The sequence below is a fragment of the Talpa occidentalis genome, unplaced genomic scaffold (assembly GCF_014898055.3).
Source record: "Talpa occidentalis isolate TD23 unplaced genomic scaffold, MPIMG_talOcc4v2.1 talOcc4.3, whole genome shotgun sequence".
In the NCBI taxonomy this organism is placed as follows: domain Eukaryota; kingdom Metazoa; phylum Chordata; class Mammalia; order Eulipotyphla; family Talpidae; genus Talpa; species Talpa occidentalis.
In genome coordinates, this window is record NW_023603184.1 from 32770202 (window position 1) to 32782843 (window position 12642).

Sequence of the window (12642 nt, forward strand, 5' to 3'; positions counted from 1 at the left end):
GTATGTATCCTTGGAAAATGAAGCTTACAGTAATAGGAAAATACCCAAGATACCATGTGAATTGAAAAATTGCATAAAAATGTATATATAATATGATCTATAAAACAAACGATTTTAAAAGACCAGAAGGAATTACTATCTTATACCACATAGTGAAATCAATTCAAAATGGATTAAAGACTTGTATGTAAGGACTGAAATCATAAAATACACAGAAGAAAACAGAAGTCAATAGCTGTTTGACACTGATCCTAGTGATGTCTGTGGATTTATCTCCAACAGCAAGCGAAACAAATGGGGATATAAACAAATGGGACTCCACCAAACTAAAAAGTTTCTGCACAGCAAACGAAACCATTGTTAAAACGAAAAGGCAACCTACTGGAGGGAGATCATGTCTGCAAACCACACATCAGACCAGGAGTTAACATACAAACAACTCATACAACTCAACAACCAAATAGCATACCACCTGATTGAAAAATGGGGAGAGGAGCGAAACAGACATTTCACCAATGATACACAACAGACACATGAAAAGATGCTCACTATGGCTTATCTCTAGGGAAATGCAAATCAAACCCAGTGATATATCACCTCATACCTGATAGAAAGGCTATTATTAAAAAATCAAGAAATAATAGGTGTTGGCAATGATGTAGAGAAAAGGGAACCCTTGTCCACTGTTGGTGGGAATGGTGCAACCACATGGGAAACAGTATGGAGAGTTCTCAAAAAAATAAAAAATAGAACTAGCATATGACCCAGTAACCCTACTTCTGGATATTTACCCATGAAAACACGAACTTGAAAAGATATATTCACCCCTATGTTCATTGCAGCACTATTTGCAATAGCCAAGATATGGAAACAACCCAACCGCCCAACTCAGAGGGTGAGTGGTTAAAGAATATATGTGGTACAAAACATGGAATACTACTCACCCATAAAAAGGATAAAATCTTGCTATTTCTGACAACATGGATGGACTTTTAGGGGGTTGTGCTAATTGAAGTAAGTCAAAAGGAAAAAGACAAGTACCATATGATTTCACTCCTTTGTGGAATATAAAGAAAACAAAAACAAACCCTTGATTCTGTAAATAGAATGGCATCGCCAGAGGTAAGGAAGTGGGAGGAAATGGCAAAATGGGCCGACAGGTAAGCAGAAGGTAACTAGACATTTGTTTGTGGGCATGGTGAGATGATGTAATCTTAGAACCTATACAGTTTTATATACTAATGTTAACTCAAAAAAAAAAAAAAAAACACTAGAAGGAAATACATCACAATGTTAACAGGGATTACCTCTGGCCTATGAATGAGGCAGGAATTATGAGTATGATTTTTCCCTTTGCTTCTTATATGCTTTGAATTTTATACCCTATTTTTATAATCAGAAAAAATATATTTTAAAAATACATATATTGCAGTTCCCACTACAGAGGGGGAAAATCTGGTTATAAAATTATAATTATAAAATGTATAAAATAATTATAAAATTAAATGCTACCCAAATCCAAAATATTTCAAAGTAGTGGAGAAAAATATTTGAAGGAGCTATAATGAAATATAAGGGTAGTTGGATCACAGTGGTAAGATATGAGTTTGTTCCTTCTATTCTGTTTTTCAAATCTTCTTTTACTCTGGTGGCAGTGATAAGAGCAGGAATTAAAGTCATCCTATATTTAAGACTCGTATGTACCAGGCACTTTAAAATATTATCACATATTAACCATCACAACAATCTTTTCAGGTGGGGTCAGCTTTGCTCATTTTAGAGATAAGAAAACTTGAGACTTATGTAAATTAAACAGCAACAGCAGAACTAAAACCTAGGTCTGCCTGATCTCCATGCTCCGTGTTCTATACTGTTAGATCACGTTACCTTTATTTAAAAAAAAAAACAATCATTTCATTTTGCAAAATACAGGCTAAGAAAGGGCCTGCCTCTGCCAGGGTGCACCCTGGGGCTACTGACTGCTGAGCTGACCAACCTTGAGGACAAGGGGCTTCCAGAAACAAGTCACTGACAAATGCCTGGATCGGGCAGCAAATGCTGCCCTGAATTAATGAGGGAGACAGTGATGAGTAGATTTTGTCAAGGCACTGTAGATCCTGAAGCTCCAAGCTCCCCACTGCTTCTTGCTGTCTATGCACTGGTATAGAGGTCAGGAGACTGAACACCACAGGCCACAAAATCCCAGTGCGACACTCCTTCAAAAGATTGTATCAATGACCATTTGCTTCATATTGCTCCTGTCAGCATCTACCCACTGCCCAGCTGCAAGCAGCTTTCTAGAAGACTCTGTTAACAATGGCAGTGTGCCCAGGAGAAAGCAATTCAGAGCCAGGAAGTAGGTGAAACCTAGATCCTTTGCTTTCTGGCTCTGAGATCTTTGGCAAGGTATTTAACCTTTCAGGCCTCAGTGTTCTCAGTTGTAAAAACAATACACATCCTGTCTGCCTTACAGAATTGCTAGAGGACAAGTAAGACAATCCATTCCTCACAGCCATGCATTTATCTTGCTTATATATAAATCTAACCACATCATGTCCCTACGTAAAATCCTCACAGCCTCCCAGTGTTGGGAAGGCAAAGTCTAAACTACACAGTATGGTTTACAAGGTCCTCGTGAGTAGATCCTTTAACATCTCGGCCTCATTCCCACCCTCGGCTATTCATGAACCCTCAAACTCAAATAACATGTTTCCCTTGTTCCATTCATACCACATTATATTTTCTCTAAGGACATCACGAGATTTCAGGCTTTCGTGTATGCTATTCTCCTTGAATGGAATTCCCTTTCTCCCACTGTTGATCTAACTAACTCCTTTAAGATTGCTCAAACATCACCTCCTGGTAAAGCCTGACTTCCTGAGGCAGAGCCAGCTGCTCCACCCTGACAATGCCAACAGCACTCTTCATCATGGCCCTTATCACATATAAGATGTCTATTTATGAACTGAACATGTGTTAGTTGTCTCTCTCTCAGACATCCATCAGTCCATCTGTCCAGCTGTGCCTCTGCCACACAGCCCAAGTACAGGGCATGAGGAGGGGTGGGAGGAGTACAAAAGTAAGGGGCCCAAAGAAGTTAGATGATATAGCAGCACTGTTTACAATAGCTAAGCTATGGAAACAACCCAAGTTCCCAAAAATAGATGACTGGATCAAGAAGATGTGGTACATATACATCATGGAATATTACTCAGCAATCAAAAAAGATAAACACATGCAATTTGCAGCAACATGGATGAAGCTGGAAGGGATCATGCTCAGCGAAATAAGTCAGAAAGAAAAAGAAAAATACTGGAAGGTCTCACTCATAGCAGGAATCTAGAAAACCTAAATAAGAGACCAGGAAAAAGACTAATCAATACAAAGTGAAAATCAAAATCAACAAGCAACTATAAACCAGAGACACACTACAGGGGGTGGGTGGGGAAGGAGGGGCAGGGAGAGGAAGGACTAGTGTCAAAATAAGGGGGGGGGTTGCAATTGTATGGGGAATATAACCAAAATGAAAATGCATACATTGTGCAAAGATGAAAAATGATGTAAGAATTACATAAAATGAAAAATAAAAAAAAATTTAAAAAAAAGATGAGATTATCACACTTCCAAAGGAAGTGTGATTATCAGTGTGACTACTGCAGCCCAACTGGAGAGGTACTGAGGCACCAAGATGCACAGTGAGGATAAGAATAGAGTGTAGAGATGATGAGGGGGATCGAAAGTAAGGAGGGGGGCCTCCCTGGTGGTGCAGGTGGTTGAGCGCAGTGCTGTGAATCTGTCTGTGGCCTCTGCAGTGCCGGTTCAATCCCTGCCAGCCTCGGAGCAACCATGGCACAGCAGACCTCTCCTGTCTCACCTGCTGCTCCCCTCAGCAGTGTATTTCATCAGTCTGCCTGTTCTATTCCCCGCTCTGTCTCTGGTGAATCCTCTTACCCTCCCGCACATCTGGCCTGTAACCTGGCTCTTATATAAATAAAATAAATATATTTTAAAAAAGAAAGTAAGGAAGAGTTCTAGGAACTAGCACAGCAAATCACAGCATGCCAACAACAGAGGTCAATCCTGGGAAACACAGTCCCACTATAGGCAAAGTAGGCATGAGCTTGCTAGGGGGAAAGGAAGAAGGGCTTCTTTTTCTTTGTGTGTGTGTATTAGAATTGGGGTGTAGGCCAGTAGTGTGGGGTGGGGGGGTGACAGGATTTATCAGAGACAGAGTGGGGAGCAGAACAGGTGAATCTACTGAAATACACTGCTAAGGGGAGCAGTGAGCAAGACAGGAGAGGTCTGCTGCGCCATATGTGGGTTAGCTCCCTGCCCAGGGATTGAACTCAGGCTATAGTGGTAATAGCACTGAGACTTAACCCCTAGGCCACCAGGGAAGCTCTGACAAGATGGGGTTTCAAGAGAAGAGGGCACACGCCCCCCCACCCAAGGATGAGGATGAGGAATGAACGTGGATGTGCTGAATCTGTGCTGCTCAAACAGTAGAGAGGGCTGCTCTGTTCAACATATCAGCCTTAGGAGGCAGAACTAAAGCAAGCAATTCCAAACCCACAACTCTCATGAGGACAAGATCTCCCAGCAACAGTGCTGCTAGGTTAGACTCCATCAGCTTCTATGAAAGGAGATACAACTGCCCTTGGGCCTGCCTCCCACTGAATACAGCTGGATGGGGATGAACTGGGGCAAGAACTGACTGGTAGCATGTAGGGTAAAGAAAATATCAGGCTTTTCTGCCCTTCCGCCATCAGGATAGATGATGGATCCTTGTCCTGAATGCATGCCTGATGGTGGGCACCTGGAATAGGGTGTGGGCATAGGTAGATGGGATTCAGCTGAGCTAAGACTGTGCTTTTAAGGGCGGCGTCACGGGGGACGCCAGCAGCACCAGCACCAGCAGCAGCCGCAGCCGAAGCCGAGAAGCAGCAGAACGAACGCTAGAGAGCCCAGATAGAGTGAGGACTTGCTGGGGGCTGGGAGGCTGGCAGGCCTGCCAGCCTCCCACCCCCGCCAGCACCCCTGCCTGCCATATGCCTGGTGAACCCAAATAAAAAACCTGCAAAACTACTGAGGACTCTGACTCCCTTTACCGATCTGCATGGGATCAGAATGCACTTGTGCCATGTCTGCCTTACATAGCAGTTACCTAGTGAATATATGCTGAATGGGCAAATAGGACAAATGAAAAAGTATAAATCAGATTAACGTGAGAATACTTGCCAAATGTTCAATGAGACAATTTCAGTTTTCCGTAATACACTTGTACCATTGCTCAAAACAGCTGACTGGCCCTTATTGAGGCACCTGGCTAACAGCTTTGCCTGTATTTATCTCGCTTAAAAGTATACCAAACCTGAGATAAAGATTCTTTTGTTACAATCACCTGACAAATGAGGTGACTGGGATTCAGAGAGGTGAGAAAATTTGCCCAGTGTCTTAACAGCTGGTGGAGTTGCAGATTCTGTGATCATTCAAATTCAACCTTCCTATTCCATATAAGATAAAAATAAACCTCCCAACCAGTTCCTTATTTCTGGAAGCCCCTGCAATTATCAAAAGATCTTATGCTGGAAAAGTCAAGACTGAGGAGATTCAGGTAACACCTTGTGGACTAGGAATGCCCATGTTTGGACCAACCAATCAAGAAGCCACTCCAGGGAGTTCTCTTGAGGGGAACTGCTGTAAAATGACAATAAAGTATTGTCCCCAGCCCTCCCAGGAAGCTATCGCTCGGTGGGGAATCCACCAGCTTTTTGATCAGGAGAAATCAGGGCGGGGAAAGCAGTGTGGCGGGGTGTGGCCAGGACTCGGGGCACATGGCACTTAGTCTCCAAGGAGAGGAAGCTGGGCTCAGCCCAGCGACGCGCCACAGGGCAGGAACAGTCCTCGCCTTCCCGAGCATCCAGGGCAGCCCAGGGACCAGGCAGCGCCAGGCGGCCCGCGGGGCCTGCTGATTGGTTCCAGCCCCTCACCAATGGGCCCGGGAGCCCGCCGATGCCATGGCAACGAGGCCCACGTGTGCAGACACCAGACCTGCAAGGGCCAGCGGGTGCTATTCCGCTGGACCCAGCGGAGGGCTGCGTGCTGGGAGACCTTGGCAGGGACTGACGCTGGTAGGGTAAAAGGAGAGCAGCGAGAAGTGTGCAGGGAGCACCTCCAGAATGAAAGCCTCCTGCCAGCCTGGGGCTAAGAAGAAATGGAATAGGCGCCTCTGTGCAGCCTTTGTTACAACCCTATCCAAACCCCGTTGTCATTTTATACAACTCTGAAGTGACAACCAGAATTGTCAGATCTAGTACAAGCAGGGGTAGGAGGCTGGGCACGTTTTTCGGCAAACTGCAGTCTTGTCGGACAACGGGGTTTTATCCTAAGGCTCAGAAAAGGCCCCAGACGGAGGTCCTGGCAGAGCAGAGTTGCTTCTGGAAGTACCAAGCCTTACTCCCTGTGTGAGGGCATGGATTTTTGACTGAAGCTTAGACATAGAAAGAAGACAAAAAATGAGACCACCAGACTCAATGGTTCCATCTTATCCTCCAACTCAAAGTGTTGGGGGGAGGAAGCCATTCTCCCTGTAAAGCCAATTCCTTTAATAATAATAATAATAATAATAATAATAATAATAATATTATATACCTTTTTTTAAATTTTTATTTATTTATTTATTTTTAAATAGAGGCATGTTTTTTTTATTTATTTGTTCATTTTGTTTATACATGCACTGGGTACAGTCAGAAGCGCGGGAGGGTGAGAGAATTCACCAGAGCCAGAGTGGGGAGCAGAGCAGGCAGAAGGACCGAAGTACACTGCTGAGGGGAGCAGCGGGCGGCAGGAGAGGTCTGCGCGCCATGTGGGACCCTCCTCTGGTGGCCGGGGAGCAGCCGGGGATCGAACCGACGCCGCAGAGGCTGCGGGCAGCTTCACAACCCAGCGCTCAACCGCTGCACCACCGGGGAGGCCCAAGATTATATACCTTTTAAAGTGAGGCTTAAATTAGCTTCTACTACCTCAAACCGAGGTTGAGATGGGGAGGAAGAGTGAAAATTTGGTAAAGAGTGAAAATTTGGATGCCAAACATGTGGCATTACTGAATTTCACATTATGAAGTGAAAATGCATAATGTCTCATCCTCGAGGCTACTCTGAGAAAGGGGAATCTGTCTCCCTACTCAACAGCTCAGCAAGCACACTCAGAGGAGTAAAATCACTGCCCCCAGCTCAAACTGGACTATACAGTCAGATAGATCCAAAGTCTGTGAGCTTACCCACTACACACACTGCTTTCTCTTCTTCTGCCACAGGGACAAGACTGCCTCATTACTAAAGGCTCACACTCTCAAGTTACAGCTCTCTAAATCTTTCTTCTCCCTCTTACTCTGTCTCTATTCAGCTAATTGGGCCTTCTCAAAGACTCTCTGTCTTGATTTCCAGCTGCTACCATCTTAGTTCAGTACTTTTCACTCCAGTCTGCATCTTTATGAGCCACCAAATGACTTCCAGCTTTCTTTTATCATGATCTGATTTTTTGAAAAAGATTTTAAGTTGGCATAGTCTTACACCATCTTAACTTCTATCACACTTGATTTCTCACTTCTTTCCTAAATAAACCCATTACCAAACCAACACAAATCTCTGTTTCTGGAAGCTCTTGTGTTTGCCCACTATTGTATCTTTACTTGCACCACTCTCCCTTCTCCACGCCATTCTAAACCCCACAAATCCAACATAACACACTGCCTTGAGAAAGCCTCCTAGATCTCAGTCCCAAGGAGACAAGCTTCTTACCATCTACTTTGGCCATACTTTGTTTTTGTCAAATCTCCACTGTGCTGTTAATAATTTGGGCATGGGTGTAGACATGTCTTCCCAGTCAGTGTAGGATACTGGAAAGAACTCTGATAGTTATGGAAACAGAAGACCTAGATTTGAGTCCTGGCTCTGCACCTTTCTGGTCAGGGACCCTTGGGACAATCTCTTTGCCTCTCTGACTTTCAATTCCCTCCTCTGTAAAATGGGATAATAATAACTAGGCATAACTCATACATTCTAGCTTCCCCTTCTCTCCCCCCACCTACAGACTAAAATTCACTTTGAGCTTGACCCTATTCAGCAGATATATTTCCAGAACATATAAAATGCATCATTTAGGACCATATAGAAAGAAACTATAAGCATTAGGAACGGGTATAGGTTCACGATGAACAGATCACTTTATTTTTCAGCAGAGAGAATGTATTCGGAGATAAGAAGACATGAAAAAAAAAAGTCTATTGAGTAACACAATAATTAGGGTACAATATGTACTATTAAACTAGCCAGGTACTTGGAATGCTTGGTTGTCCCACATAGTTCCCTTCTAAAGGGAGTCCTTTCTCCTAAATTGCCATGTTGATACCATGTGCTCCTGCTTTCTGCAGTCTCACTGAATTGGTGTGGATGGTCTATGGATCGATACCTGTCCCAAAGTAGGTTAATGCATAGACTAGCCACCGCACATGAAGGGACTTAATGCAAAAATTCTGCCTGGAAAGGACTGTCAGGAATGAGTCCGCTAGTCTAGCTGGTAACCAGAGCAACAGCTACAAGAAACAGACACAAGAAAAGTTAATTTAAGGAGAAGCTATAGGGAGAAAAGTCAGAAGCAGCAGGAACAGTCAAAGTAGAAAAGAGTAGCTAAGTCATAGGAAGGTGAGAATTCTTGATTCTATTGATAGGAGAACAAGAAGGTTTATGAGCTGCCACCTTGTGTTCTAAATGATCTTTCAGTTGTTCTTTTATGAGGCATTTATTTAGTTCACCTGTTTTCCTTACTTATGCCCATCCTTATAATATTAAAGTAATGTGAGAATAGCTCTGATCCTTGCAGGCTGAAAGCACCTAATAAAAAAGTGCATCTGGATTTCAGTAAAGGCATACCCTTGCGAACAAGATGGAACCACGGGAGTGGAACAACCAAACTCAAGGTCAGGCAATTAATAGATTCAAGCCAGCCAAACATCCGATAGCATCTTACTTAAAAAAAAAAAAAAATGTAATACTTGCCCTAACAGCAAAGATAGGCTGAAATGTTTAAAGACTGCCAATACCACATGCTGGTATGGATGTACAACAACTGGAAATCTCTAACATTGCTGGCAGGAATGCAAATTTAACAACTGCTTAGAAACACAGTTTGGCAATATCTACTAGGCTAAATAACACACACACATATCTATACACATAGCAGATCCTCGAATGTCATTTTGTTCAATGTCATTGATGAAGGGAAAAAAAATTCCTGCCAATGTTGAATGAAACAACACTATTTGAAGACCTGCTCTCAGTATAATAATTTCAGTTAAAGTCACATATACAGAAACCTACTGACAACATTAAAATGAGGACTTACTATACGAACATATAACCAGAAGATCCAACTACCCAAAATAAATAATTACTCATTTGTATCAAAAGATATTACAAGAATATTCATAGCAGCTTTGTTCTTAATAAGTAAAAACATAAAATTACCCAAATATTTAAAAATAGAATGAACAAAATGTGTTATATTCAGAATACTTTGCAATAAAAACAAAACTACAGCTATGCATAACATGGATAAATCTTCAAGAATAATGGTGAACAAAAGAAGCCAGAACACAGAAGTAAATATTGTATGATTCTATTTACATGAAGCTGAAAAACAGGCAAATGTATTTCAAATAAATAACATAACTTTTCTGAGGGGGAAAAAAAGAAACAGTCCTAGTAACTTATAAACACAATACTCAAAGAGCTTGTTTAAAAACAAGAAAACCACACCTCCTGGGTGGCGCAGCGGTTGAGCGCTGGGTTGCGAAGCTGCCCACAGCCTCTGCAACTCCGGTTTGATCCCCGGCAGCTCCCCGGCCACCGGCGGAGGGTCCCACATGGCGCGCAGACCTCTCCTGCTGTCCGCTGCTCCCCTCAGCAGTGTACTTTGGTCCTTCTGCCTGCTCTGCTCCCTGCTCTGGCTCTGGTGAATTCTCTCACCCTCCCGCGCTTCTGACTGTACCCAGTGCTTGTATAAATAAATAAATAAAATAAATAACAAGAAAACCTATTAAAAAAATTTAGCTCTTAATGAATTTTTTTTACAGTACAATACACATATCTATTCTGAAATATTTGTATTACAGGACTGTGCAATGTAGAAATATATGAATGTTGCTGGAAGACAAAGTGTTCACTGTAGATGAAGGAAACACCAATATGGAATAGGGATGGCAAAGAAGAACCCTTTAGCCATCGGATTAGAATTACAGGTATCAGTATAAATACAGTTTCTCTCTCTCTCTCTCTCTCTCTCTCTCTCTCTCTCTCTCTCTCTCTCTCTCTCACACACACACACACACACACGCACATGCACACGCACACAGTTTAACTGTCTAGAAGCAATGATATCCCAACAGCAATGAGTTCATCTGGTGCATGGATTTTGGCTTTTAAATACTATTTCACCATAAGGACTCAATGCTCCTTGAAAAAAATAGCTGAGGGGAAAAGAACAATGTAAGCCAATAAGTGGAGTGATCAAAGAATGATGATCACATGTTGAAAGGACAGAGAAGCCACATTGAACTGGCTTCCATTGACTAAATCAAGGAAAATTTGAGAACCAAAATGAATAATGATAGTAGTAGATTATAATTTATTACATAAAATAAAAATCATAGGTACACTGAGTAATAAATAGAGTAACATAGAAAACTCTTCCTTATACTAAGATGTCAAAAATAATGTGAAAAATAATTGGACTGAAAAATGATTTTGCAGTCATCATAGTAACAGTTAATTCAGGCAAAAAAAAATCATTAATGGATATTAAAACTATCGGGCAAAGGTCTGAAGAGGAACATGGTCTCATAGTATCTCTTTACAGATTACTTTTTTTCTTTTTTAAAGATTTATTTATTTATTATTTATACAAGCACTGGGCACAGTCAGAAGCGCGGGAGGGTGAGAGAACTCACCAGAGCCAGAGCGGAGAGCAGAGCAGGCAGAAGGACCGAAGTACACTGCTGAGGGGAGCAGCGGGCAGCAGGAGAGGTCTGCGCGCCAAAACAAGATTACTTCTTAATTATAAAGGAGAAATGATAACTTCATAGCAAAGAAAGGAGGCAGATACCACCTTTCACAAGCTATCTAAGTTATCATCACTGATAATAAAATAAATTGACATCAGGTGCTTCTAAATGTAATACATTAAAGACACAGCATCACTTATTTAGTATTCCTGCCAAAGCTGCATGTGTGAAATCTGCTCATAAAGAAAATTCAGATAAAACTAAACTGAGGGCCATCCAACAAGTGTTCAGTACTCGTAAAAAATATGTCATAAAAGACAAAGAAAATCTATTCTGAATTAAAGAAAACAAAAAGACATGACAACTAAATACAATACATGTAATACTGTGTTGAATTACACAGTGAAAAATTGCCACAAAAGATATCATTGAGACAACTGGAGAAATAAGAAGTTGCTCTGTAGATTAGATGATAGTATTCATCAATGTCAAATTTTCAGAAAAGAGAAGAAGCAAGTATGGTACAATGTTAATACCTGCTGTGTCTGGGTGAAGGATGTGGTATGTTCTAAATATCATTCATAAAAACTCCACCATAAATTTGAAATTATTTCAAAATTAAAAGCTAAAATATTTAACAAGCAAAAATAATCTACAGTGAAAGTGTACAACAGAGGTTAACTTTGGGTGGGCATATCTGAGAGCAAGCATGGGAGGCTTGTTGGGGTGCCTAATTTGGGTGATTACAACATATATAATCAAATGGGTGTACACAAATGTAAAATTTCAATGAGTTACACATTTAAGGTTTGCTCATTTTACTGTTTAAGTTATACCTCAACTTAAAGGTTTAAAAAGGTTTACAGAGGAAAGGAAAGGTTTAAAAATTATAGCCTGCCTGCTTTCTTTCCTTCCTAATAATTTATTCCAAAGGCCTAAAAGAGGAGGGTGATCAAGCAGACGACCAGAACATGAGCAGAGGTGGCAGCAACCCAATGAGGGCTCAGCGCTTAGCTGGACCGCTGTGGCCTGGTGGGGAAGTGAAAAGGCAGGTGGGGCTGTGGTGCAATGGATTGCTCTCATAGAGGGAACCAAGCAAATAAGCAAATGTACAGAAGATGATGGAAACCATTATTTCTCAGTGGCAGAAAAGCGAATAGCAATGGAAAGAGGGAGACACAAAACAAAATCTGTAGTGCTGAATTATAATTCAAGGCACTGGTGCAAAGCCATGTGAGAAAAAGAGAAATACACATATCCAAAGTTGGACATGCTCGCATTGTGGGTGCACAAACATACATGGTTTCTAGCTTTGTTCACTGGGAAGGAGGGGCTGGAGATGGCGATCCCCAAAAGCAATACACACACACCAGGAACTGAGATTTTTATTTCTATTTTTTATAATATATTTATTTATATATATTTTACACCATTGGTCACTTTTGTACAGTGTTGGCTTTCTCCTCTCAGGTGTAGTGCAAGGGACTATGGTGATGGTGCATGGGTAAATTGGTAGTGGGAATTCTACGGCGACTACACCTGAGAGATTTTTATTTCTAAATACCATTCTCCACTAAAAAGTT

At 41.7% G+C, this 12642-nt stretch overlaps 1 protein-coding gene across 5 annotated transcripts in view; it reads right to left on the bottom strand.

Annotated features, from left to right (window-relative positions):
• The window catches only part of SERGEF (secretion regulating guanine nucleotide exchange factor), a 218252-nt gene that overhangs the window by 86970 nt on the left and 118640 nt on the right, over positions 1 to 12642 (bottom strand). The window lies entirely within an intron of this gene.